We start from the raw sequence: 11,236 nt of genomic DNA on the forward strand, positions 1-11,236 counted from the left end.
GCATCCATGGCTAAATGGTTAAAGCGCCCAACTCATAATTGGCGAATTCGTAGGTTCAATTCCTACTGGATGCACGCCAATGGGACCCTCCAATAAGTCAGGTACTTGCTGTAGCATCCGGTTCTAATGCGGCTGGAGGTGGTGTGACCCCTCAGCCTGAAAATCAAGGTACTGCTCTCACCTTTGATCCCCCCTGGCCGCTTGGGCCTGTGCGAGTCAAGTCCGAAGCTACCCAGTCGGGGGATTCTTCAGGAAGCCGGCAGAATATAGGCGCTGGATATGCTCAGTACTTAACAGATAAATCTATTTATGTAGATGCCTCTTCTAGTTGGCCGGATCTCCAAAACTACGCCAAGAGAATGCTGAGGACCCCTACCCGGTCCGAAAAGGAGGCGGCACCGGGTATAAACCAGGTCAACATAGACCGCCTTACTGCTCTTCTTGCTGAAGTAATTTTGCCGGTTGGGGCATTGAGAGCCAATCTGGCTTGCCACCGGCTGACCTATACAATGTATTTCATCTTTTTGCCGGTTGTATGTTATTCGAATGACTTAACCCTTTTTCGGCTGTTTTGCAGAAAATGCTTAGAATAGAAGGCCTCAAGGTTCCCTTGAGGAAAAAGCAAGACGAGGTAGGGGATGCCCTGAGAAGGGCAACTGAACTCATTGATGTTACGCAATATAACTCCGTAATGTATGAAATCCAAACTAAAAGCCGGGAAATGAAATAGGAGGAGCTGATCAAGGAGCTCACGGCTGCTACTGATACAACCAACAAGAAAGCAGCCGACTTTGAACTCTAAGTCAAAAGCCTCCAGGCTGACGTTAAAGCCTTGGGGGATGCTGGCAAGGAGAACATAAAGCTGCAGGCAAAGGTCAACCGGCTGAAGAACGAGTTGGCCCAGACCCAGGCGGACCATAAAGTGAAGCTGGCGGCTGAGTTGGACCGGCTGGTGACCGAGAACGAGCGTGACTGCGAAGAGCGCATGAAGATGGCTTGGTCTATGATCCATCCGAACACTGACTATGCTTTCTACGACCTGAGGTATTGATACGCCACTGAGGTGTTTGATGCCCAGGTTCTCGGAACCGAGAAGCCGGCGCTCTTTGAAGAGTGGGCCGGCATTCCAGAGGAGGAAGAGAAGCAGGCGGATGACCAGATGCCGAGTAGGGCTGACGAATCCCAAGCCCAGAAAACTCAAGAAGCTCCTCTTGCCGGCCAGCTGTCACAGCAACAACAACAGCAGCAGAGCAGCAATAGCTTAATTTATTTTATGCTTCCAGTCTTCATCCGGCCTGCGTGCCGTGTAAATTACTTATATCTCTTTCGCCAGACATGGGTCCGCCTGACAATCATTATCGTCTTTAATATATTTGCCGACTGAGTCGGTTTTTTCTTGATATTATTTGCTTTTGCAATTTTTGTGATTTTGCCTCGTACAAATTTTTTTTTTTTTGCGACTTGAATTGATACATGCAGTATGCCGGATGCATTGGCTCTCTATCTGCCCTTGGACGGTTGTTTGCCTATGATTACAACTCTAAACAGGCAGTCGTCCAAGTAAGCATCCGGACGAATAGATAGACGGTCCCTGACCGTTTTTTTTTTTAAAAAAAAAAATATAATTACTCTAAGTTGGATTAGCTGGCGATGCCGGCTAGGGCCAACCTAGATTTAAATTAAAAACAGGCTGCATACGACCAAGATTTAAAATACCGTATGTGTTGCCTTGAAGCAACGGCCGGTTGAATCTGGATTTTGATTGATCATTTGAACGGCCATGAGTTATCTTCAACCTAGACTGTCGGTTAAAGCCGTTTGAGTTATGACCTGTAGAACAATGTACCACCCGGAAGGGAGATATTCTCTTCAATGAATTCACCCAAATGGGCGTCGCCGGATGCCTGCTCATGTTGGAGCAGGCGGTTTAAAATATGTTCGCCCATTGGCCTTATGGATAGCTAAGTTCGGTACTTAGCCTACTACTTAGTTTAGAGCAGACGGTTGCCCGGTTGTACCTTGCACAAATGGGACTTTTACAAAATAAAATGGAAATAAAGCATTCTTTCATTAATATACTCTATTTACAAAAAAGAATTTACAAGTCCTTAGAAGTAGTACTTTTTCAAGTTATCTACGTTCCAGTTTCTGGCTAGCTGCCTGCCATCTGGGGTTTCCAGGCGGTAGGTGCCGCCTATAACATCTTTAAAAATCCGGTAGGGTCCCTCCCAAGTAGGGGTTAGCTTCCCTTGCTCATTTGCCCTACCGGTTGCCTCCATTTTCCGTAACACAAAGTCCCCCAGTTTGAGGGGCCGTTTGTGTACTCTTTTGTTGTAGGCCCTCGTCATTCTTAGACGGTATATCTCATGACGCAAGACGACATTGCCCCTGCGCTCCGTGAGTGAATCCAATGCTAGGCGCATGGCCTCCCAATTTGCCTCTTCATCATAGAGCATGATTCAGAGTGTTGGCTCATAAAGCTTAATTGGCAGGACAGCTTCAGTGCCGTATGTCATGAGAAACGGGGTTTTACCGGTTGCCCCTTTTTTCGTTGTTCTGATGGCCCCTAGGACATGAGGCAACTCATCTGCCCATAGACCGCCAGCCCTTTCAATTTCTTCTTAATGCCGTCTGAGATGAGCTTGTTGAAGGCTTCAACTTGGCCGTTTGCTTGGGGGCGGCCAACTGATGCAAAACAATGTGAGATCCCTTGATCTCCCAACCAGCTCTTGAGGGTAGGCGTTTCGAACTAAGGGCCATTGTCAAAGACCATAGACATAGGTACCCCAAACCGAGTGATGATGTTTCTCCAGATGAAAGAGATAACATCCTTTGTCTTAGTGCCCTTGACCGCCTCTGCCTCAACCCATTTGGTGAATTAATTTGCAGCCCCCAGGATGTACCTCCGCCTGCCTGTGACAGGCGTAAATGGACCTAATATGTCCATGCCCCATTTGCTAATGGAATCGGGCTGTAGATAGCCGTCAAGTCAGTGGTCGGTCGGCGTATGAGCCGGCCAAATCTTTGACACTTATCGCGCTTCTTCACCATTTCCATGGCGTCTGCCTCAAGAGTGGGCCAAAAGTAGCCTTGCCGCTTGGCCCTTTTTGCTAGAGTTCTGCCGCCTATATGTGATGCGCAAAAACCCGAGTGCAGATCCTCTAGAACCTCTTTTCCCCTTTCAGGGGTAACACACTTCAGCAACGGCTGGAGGTAACCCTTTCTGAAGAGCTCCCCCTTGTAGATTTCAAAACTTGAGGCTCGCTTTTTCAACGCAGCCGCTTCTGAAGGGGCATCCGGCAAAGTGCCGTTTGCAAAATAATCCCGGATGGCATCCATCTAGGTAGAGCTTTGGTCAAGAACTCCAATGGGATCATGCTCAATGCTTCTTTTTTCCATGACTTCCCAAAAGATTGACCTAGGCGCATACAAGTGGCGGATGATGCCAATTTTGACAATGCATCCGCCTGATTATTTTCCGACCTGGGCACTTAACTTAGGTGAAACTCGTCAAGTGTCCCGGCCTCGTCTTTAACCGCCTGCAGATACTTGATCATAGCCGGATGGGTGGCCTCATAGTCAGCATGGTATTGACTAACGATCAACTGAGAATCTGAGTAGGCATCAACTTTTCTTGCCCCTACCTCCTTACACATGCGGATACCGGCTAGCAAGGCCTCATACGCCGGCTCATTATTTGAGGCTTGGAACTTGGCCGCTGTGCATATTCATATTTGTCCCCTTCCGGAGACTTGCAAATTACGCCTACACCGCAGCCATTCATAGTAGAGAGCCCGTCTACATAAACCTTCCAGACCTGATCGACATTGTTCGGCTGAGCTAGCCTTGTCATTTCAACAATGAAGTCGGCGAACGCCTAACCCTTCACTGCCTTTCTAGGTTCGAAGGTGATTTCCAGACTTTGCATTTCAATAGCCCACTTGAGCATTCTGCCGGATGACTCTAAGGTTGTCATTGGCCGATTGAGGGGTTGATCTGTGTAGACCACCACCGGATGTGCCAAGAAGTATGGTTTCAACTTCTTGACTGCCATGAATAGAGCGAGACCAAAATTTTCAACCAAGGGGTACCGTAGCTCAGCATTTCGAAGAACATGTCTAATAAAATAGACTGGGAGCTGGATGCCGTCTCTATCAGCTAGGAGAACGGCGCTGAGGGCATGATTTGAGACGGCCAAATACATATAGAGAACCTCTCTTGCTAGAGGGCTGACCAGCTGTGGCAAAGAGTGGAGGTGCTCCTTCAATTTCTGGAATGTCGCCTCAGCATTTTCCCCCCACTCAAATCTAGTCTTCCTCTTGATTGCCTGGAAGAAGTAGAGGCACTTGTCACCTGACCGGATGAGGAATCTCCCCAATGCCGCCAGACAGCCGGTAAGTTTTTGGACTTCCTTGACAGTGCGGGGTGACTTCATGTCAATCACCGCCTGTACCTTTTTCGGATTGGCCTCTATCCGAGAAACTTCCTAGACTCAACACCAAAGACACACTTCTAGGGATTAAGCATGACCTTATGCCGCCTGAGGGCGGTGAAGGTTTCTCAGAGATCAGCAAGGTGATTCGTCTGGAGCTTGGATTTAACTATCATGTCATCAATGTACGCCTCTACATTCCTCCCAATTTGATTAATGAAGACCGTATTAATCATCTGTTGGAAGGCAGTAGGCGCATTCTTCAGCCCAAACGACATCACCGTATAACAGAACAATCCTTGATCAGTGACGAATGCCGTCTTTTCTTGATCTTTTTTCCACAAGGGTATCTGATGGAAGCCTGAGTAGGCGTCCATGAAGCTCATCAAGGCATGACCGGCTGTAGAGTCAACCAGGCTATCGATCTTTGGAAGAGTATAGCTATCCTTCGGACATGCCTTGTTCAAATCTGTGTAATCAACACACATCCGCCATGAGCCATTAGGCTTTTTCACGAGGACAACATTGGCTACCCAATCTGGGTAGTAGCATTGCCGAATGAACCCGACATCAAGTAGCTTCTTGACCTCGGCGGCGGCCGCCTGAGATCTTTCCTCGCCGTGGTTCCTTTTCTTTTGCCTGACCGGCTTCTTCTTTGGATCCACGGCAAGTTTATGGACAGTAAGATCCGGGCTAACGCCTGACATCTCTTCCACTTCATAGGCAAAGATGTTTTTGAATTCCTTCAGCAGTTGATGCAAGTCTGCACCCAACTTTGCAAAAGCAACCGTCCCCACTTTTACGGTTCGTTCCGGACGGCTGTCATCTAGAACAATGTCAATATTTTCACTAGCCGGCTGGGGACGAAGATCATCTGATCGTTCCCCGATTAGTGATTGCTATTGTTTCTCCTTTTTTACGACCACCCAGTGGTCCTCCTTTCTCTTTTTGCTGGCTACTTTGAGAGCAGGCGTGGCTTCCTTGAAGTCATCAAGGTCGATGGGCTCCTCGCCTTGGCCGACTGCGGCCACAGTAGGCTTGACGTCTAGAGATAACACTCCCTAGCCGTCTTCTGATCCCCGTTCAGGGAACCCACCGTTCCATCATCCCTCTCAAATTTGATTAGCATGAGGGATGGGATGATGACTGCCTTGGACTCGTTGAGGGTTGGACGGCCCAGAATCAGATTGTAGGCGGTCAATTCCTCGACCACTAAGAACTTGACGACCATGTGTCGTCCTTCCCCTTTCTCTACTAGCCGGATGGGTAGGTCAATCCTCCCCATCGGATGCACTACCCCTCCCCCAAAGCCGACTAAGGGGTGAGAGGCCTCGTGCATGCTGTTAGGCTTGTACTTGAGCTTTGCCAAGCACTGATAGCTTATAAGGTCAGACGAGCTCCCGGTATCAATAAGGATCCGGCCAACTCGTTGGTTGGCAACCTTTCATTCGATGACAATAGGGTCATCATGAGACCACCTAACCTTGCCCCTATCCTTCTCAGAGATGAAGACCCCAGGGAAGATTTCTTTCGACGCCTGGCCCTCACCCACTGAGTTGACCAGCTTTCGAAAGTTGTCCTTGGTACCCCGGATGGTAGGACCCCCTCCCCCGAAGCCGCCTACTATGGTAAAGATTTGCTCTTCATCAATGTTAGAGCTCACAGCCGGCTTCTTTGACGGTTGTCCATTGTTTGTTTTGGGGTTACCCTTGGACTTCACCATATAGGTCTTCAAAACCCCCTCATCAGCGAGACAGTCCAGCAGCCGCCTGAGGCTATAGCAGCCATTGGTGTCATGGCCGATATCCTCATGGAATTGACAATACTTTATCTTGTCTCGGCTGTTGATGGGACTCTTCATTACTGCCGGTTTTTCAAGGGTCAACCGGTCTTTGATCTCCATGAGGATGGAGGAGCAATCCTTGTTGAACTCGTACTTAGGGACGTACAGCTTCAACTCTCTCTTTTTCTTCTGGGACGGCTAACCAGAACGGTCCGCCACCTAGACTTCTTTTCTTTTCTTGCTCTCTTCTTTTTTGGCCGGCTGAGCAGACCGACTCTATTTCCTGTCGGAATTTTTAGGGTCCGACGAGTGCTTGATGGCACAGAGTTCCGTTGCCTGTATGTAGGCTTCGGCCTCCATCAACTCCTCTTGGAGGGTAGCAACCCTCTTCCTGACCAGGTCGAACTTAAAAGTCAACCTGTCCTTTAGACCTTTGAAGAAGTCTGTATAGGCAACTTTGTCAGACAGCCCTTGGATCTGAATTCTCATCAGATTGAACCGCCTAACATAGGAGCTTAATCCCTCCTTGTCTCCCTGCTGAATAGCCCCCAGATCGAGACTTGTCTTTTTGGAAGGGATGTTCATGGAGAAGTTGGACGCGAACAGGTATGCTAGCGTCTTGAAATTGTTGATGCATCCGGCTGGCAGATTGCCAAACCATCGTTGGGATATGCCCTTCAATGTTGCCGGGAAGCATCGGCACCAGGCGGCATCATCCAACCCCTTAGGTACATGAGGTTGGTGTACGCCATTAGGTGGTCTTCCGGGTTGGTGGTACCGTCATAGCTACCAACTAACACATTCTTAACCTTGGCCGGCTGAGCCGCCTCGGTTATCTCCTTGGAGAATGCCGATGACTGTTCACCAAGGTTTAGCGGCTGGAGCTGGCCAGTCCATGGGCTGGACCTGCTGTGCCGCCGGATCCCCAAAGAGGGTCGGTTGTATGTATGGTGATCCATACGGCATGTATGGCTGTTAGGGCACATACGGAGCTGGCTAGATAATCCGAGGGCCAGTACGTGCGGACATGCCGCGTGATTGACTTTTTCGGTTTGTTTCCGAATACTTCATTGAAGTATTACGGAAATTGTCCAGGTAAGTCGACGTTGAGGCCGACTCAGACATTTGTTGACTTCTCTTCTCCTGGATGAACATCCGGGCGTCTGAGTAAGTATTTTTTGACCCATCCGCCTGAACTTGCCGGATAGCCTTCCTTTGCCCTGATTTAGGGAAACGAAGTCTGGATAGGTCGATCAGGGGCCCATCCGCCCCCTTTGGTTTAGGGTGAGGGGTTAGCACCCGATCTTTGATATGCTTCTTCCCTGAGGGAGAAGGCTTCTTGGCCGACTGACCCTTGTTGGAACCAGTTGACTTCTTTATTATGTCCCTAATCTCCCCCTTGAAACTCGTCATGAATTTCATGAGGTCGTCTCTGGTGACGGGGGTTGTACCCTCCGCCGCTTGGGATCGCCCAGCCGGCTTGCCGGTTGGGCTTCTTGGGCCAGCTTTGTCTTCACCCCGTTCCCTTGTTTCTTTGGAACGGGTGCGTCTCGTTCGGAATGACCCGTCTGGGGCCACATAGGTGTCGACCTCAAAGTTGTCACCACTATCTTGGTCCGTATGGACCTTAGGCTCGGCCATAGGCCGCCTACCCTCACTAGGCGGTACAGAGTCGGATGCCATCTCAGAAGTACTCTCCCCACAGACGGCGCCAAATGTTTCGGGGTTTTTGGAGTCCCTCGGGAGAGTTATAATTCCAGGAATGCGCGTCGACCGTCTGTACCTGCAAAACCACGAAACTCTGGTTGGGTGGAGTTCCGCCTCCGACGATCAAGTTAAAACGTTTCCGGATGTATAAATGTGCGGAAAGTAAAGGATTTTCTCTCTAATTCAGAGAGAATTCTGCAATTAATATTGCTCGGTTTTTTGTGTTTGTATTTTATGAAAAATATAATAAATGAGGATTTTCCTCTATTTATAGTGGAAGAGGATCAGTCCCCCTTTTAGGGTTAAGATGCCACGTGTCAGTAGGGGATTGGATCGCATTGGGTCTCTAAGGCTGACACGGGTCAGCATGCCATTGGACCACGTGGCGCAGTGTAATTTTACCCTAAACATGAGTTATGCAATATTGATTCGAGATTCTACAAATGAGAATTGATGTTAGGCTTAGTTTCAATAGGCAGGTTAATTTATAAATGGTTAAGTCAAGATTCAAGAGATGCGATTTAATATCGGTAGATTAATTCTGTGATTGTAATACGTAAAAAAAAGCCCTTAATGATCTGATTAATTGATGCATTGATAATTGATTGTTATGATTTACCCTGGAATATTATTTATTGGTGAATCTATAGCCTAGGCCTTGATTTATTGATTTCTCGTTAGTTTTATTTACATTAGTTATGTATTTTCCCTTAGTTTAATTCTCATAAAAATAACTTGGTTACTTGATAGTTTAGATTATATTAATCATTTAGGAATAGAAAGACTTTGTTTCCCTGTGGATTCGACCCTACTTCCCTATCTGCTTTAATTTGAGGACTTTGGTAATTCTTTTGATTAGGTGATACGACTAGAGCCTGACAAAATTTGGCGCCGTTGCCGGGGAAACAGTTTTATTTTTATTCCTGATTATTTTTGTAGTCTAGATTATTTTCTTTCGTCTCAAAGAACACGAGTTCTTTGGGACTGTTTCTCTCTCTTTTTTTTTGTCTAGTTCTGTGTTTATGCCCAAGAGTTCTAGATTAGATTACATTCCATTCGATCCTAAAATCGAACGTTCTTTTCATAGATAGAAGAACCTTTTCAAACAAGTACGAGCTATTTCCGAGGGTAATATACCTTTGGAACCAGCGACATAGAAGTTTCTTCAGAATCAGAATCAGAGATGGTAAGTCCGCCACCACCCCACCTCTCAAGCTTGGCGATTATTCGTAGCCATCCTTGATGGATTTTCCACATTTCGCTCCTCCCCCAAATCTCGAGGGAGTACAATTCGAGATTAAACCCCATTTTATCACCATGATCGAAAGGAAGCAATTTGGCAGAGCTAAAAGTGAAGATTCAAATCTTTATATTTTGGATTTTTGTCAATATTGCAAGACCATCAGACAAGCTGGGGTCACGCAGGACCATATCAGGGAGATTCTTTTTCCTTTTTCTTTATGTGGTAAAGCTAAACTGTGGTATAATGGATTGAATAAAACTGCCTTAGTATTACTGACTGGTATTCTTTTGCTATGAATTTCTATAATAAATATTACCCTGCGGAGAGGACAACTTTGTTGAGAAGTTCGATCCTAAATTTTTCCCAAGAAGTGGATGAAACTTAATATGAAGCTTGGGAAAGATTTAAGGATTTGTAGAGAGAATGCCCTCATCATGGGATAGCACAGTGTGGTACTTTGTTTTTAGTGGACAAATTAGTCTATAGAGGTTCCACTTAGATGTCTGATAAGACTTTTAATTAAACTAAGAGTCGCCACCTTATTTTTACCCAAATATGGACGGATTTTAAAACAATCAATTTTAAGAAATAAAACTAAAAATCAACTGCTAACTCCATTAAAATAAATAAATTTCAGGCACAGTCTTAGGTTCGGGATTTAGATTAAGAGAATCGAAAGTCTGGAACTCGTCTTCCCTTCCATTCTAAAAAATGGGCTCTTACTATTGCGTTGTTTAAAGTCAAGCATGTTAGTCTTATAAAATTATATAATAATTAGTATAAGGTATGTTTGAGCACCAAAGTTGCACTACGTACCAATCATAGTAGGATTTGAATCCACTCACGGATTAAAACCTTCGTAGTTCGGACAAATGCCATGTTTTAAATAACCAATTCCATTGGGTTTTTAATTTGGGTAGTTGACATAAGCGTCATTTTTATAAGTGGGTTATTTTAGTGATCTTTGACGGATTCACTCATAAAATTATAATGAACCACCTTGGTTGAGGAAAATCACCCCGATTAATGATTATCAAAAATGTCCTCTAAACAAGACAATTCAATGCGTCTCAATTGGCGACTTTTTTAGTGGGTCAAGGTATTTTTTGAAGTGAAACGATAAGGGTACACTATATAATCTCACTTTAGGTTTTAAAATCACTCAAGGGTAATTTTTGTAATGGTTTAAGGTTATGTGTTTAGGCTAAAGGAATTGACCAAATAAAACATGACACATGTCAAGGCCTTACTTCCAAATAAAATGGAATAATAAACTATATAATCATATCTGATTGTCAATTAATACATCGGGTAATTTAATGGGATGTAGGGTTATTTTTATGGAGATGGATAATTGTGACAACCTTATACAACTAAATAATTAATCTTAACCTCATGTTTGGAAATGAGGCCATAACTTTATAATTAATCATCATTAATTATTAAAACAAGTATGCAATGTTATGATTCATTCTTGTACTACAAAAGGGTTTGAAATAAAGTGTTCACAAAATTATAAAAGATTTTATTTCTAAAATCGTCTTAAAATGAAATTAAAGTTTCTTAAAATGTCTTTTATTTCTGAAATCATCTTAAGATGAAATCAAATTCCTAAAAACTCTTTTATTTCTAAAATCATCTTTAGATAAGGTTAAGTTCTAAAAACTCTTTTAATTCTAAAATCATCTGTAGATAAGGTTAAGGTCTAAAACTCTTTTATTTCTAAAATCATATTTGGATGAAATTAAGTTCTCTTAAAAACTCTTTTATTTCGAAAGTCATCTTTAGACAAGATTAAGTCTTCTTAAAAAGAGCACTTAATTAATAAAGCTTATAAATTAAAATTACATAATATAGTGTAATATAAGTTCCATGACACCATTAGTTTCTTAAAATAATTTAACACAATTTTTAATATAACGTAATTAAGAGAAAAACGTGCCTTTTTTACATTTTAGATGGCTTGAACGAAAAAAATCATTGAAAATCATAGAAAAATCGAAAAAATTATTGTGAGATACGGTTTAAAAGCTCTTGAAAAATCCTATCACCTGAGCTAAAGAAAGGGAAT

General features: G+C 44.5%; 1 non-coding gene across 1 annotated transcript; it reads left to right on the plus strand.

Moving 5' to 3' along the window:
• On the plus strand, positions 1-74 carry TRNAM-CAU. Its single transcript has one exon. It is a non-coding gene; the product is annotated as a tRNA-Met (tRNA).
• Positions 75-11,236: the final 11,162 nt, after the last annotated feature.

The sequence above is a fragment of the Chenopodium quinoa genome, unplaced genomic scaffold, assembly GCF_001683475.1.
Source record: "Chenopodium quinoa cultivar QQ74 unplaced genomic scaffold, ASM168347v1, whole genome shotgun sequence".
Classification (NCBI taxonomy): Eukaryota; Viridiplantae; Streptophyta; class Magnoliopsida; order Caryophyllales; family Amaranthaceae; genus Chenopodium; species Chenopodium quinoa.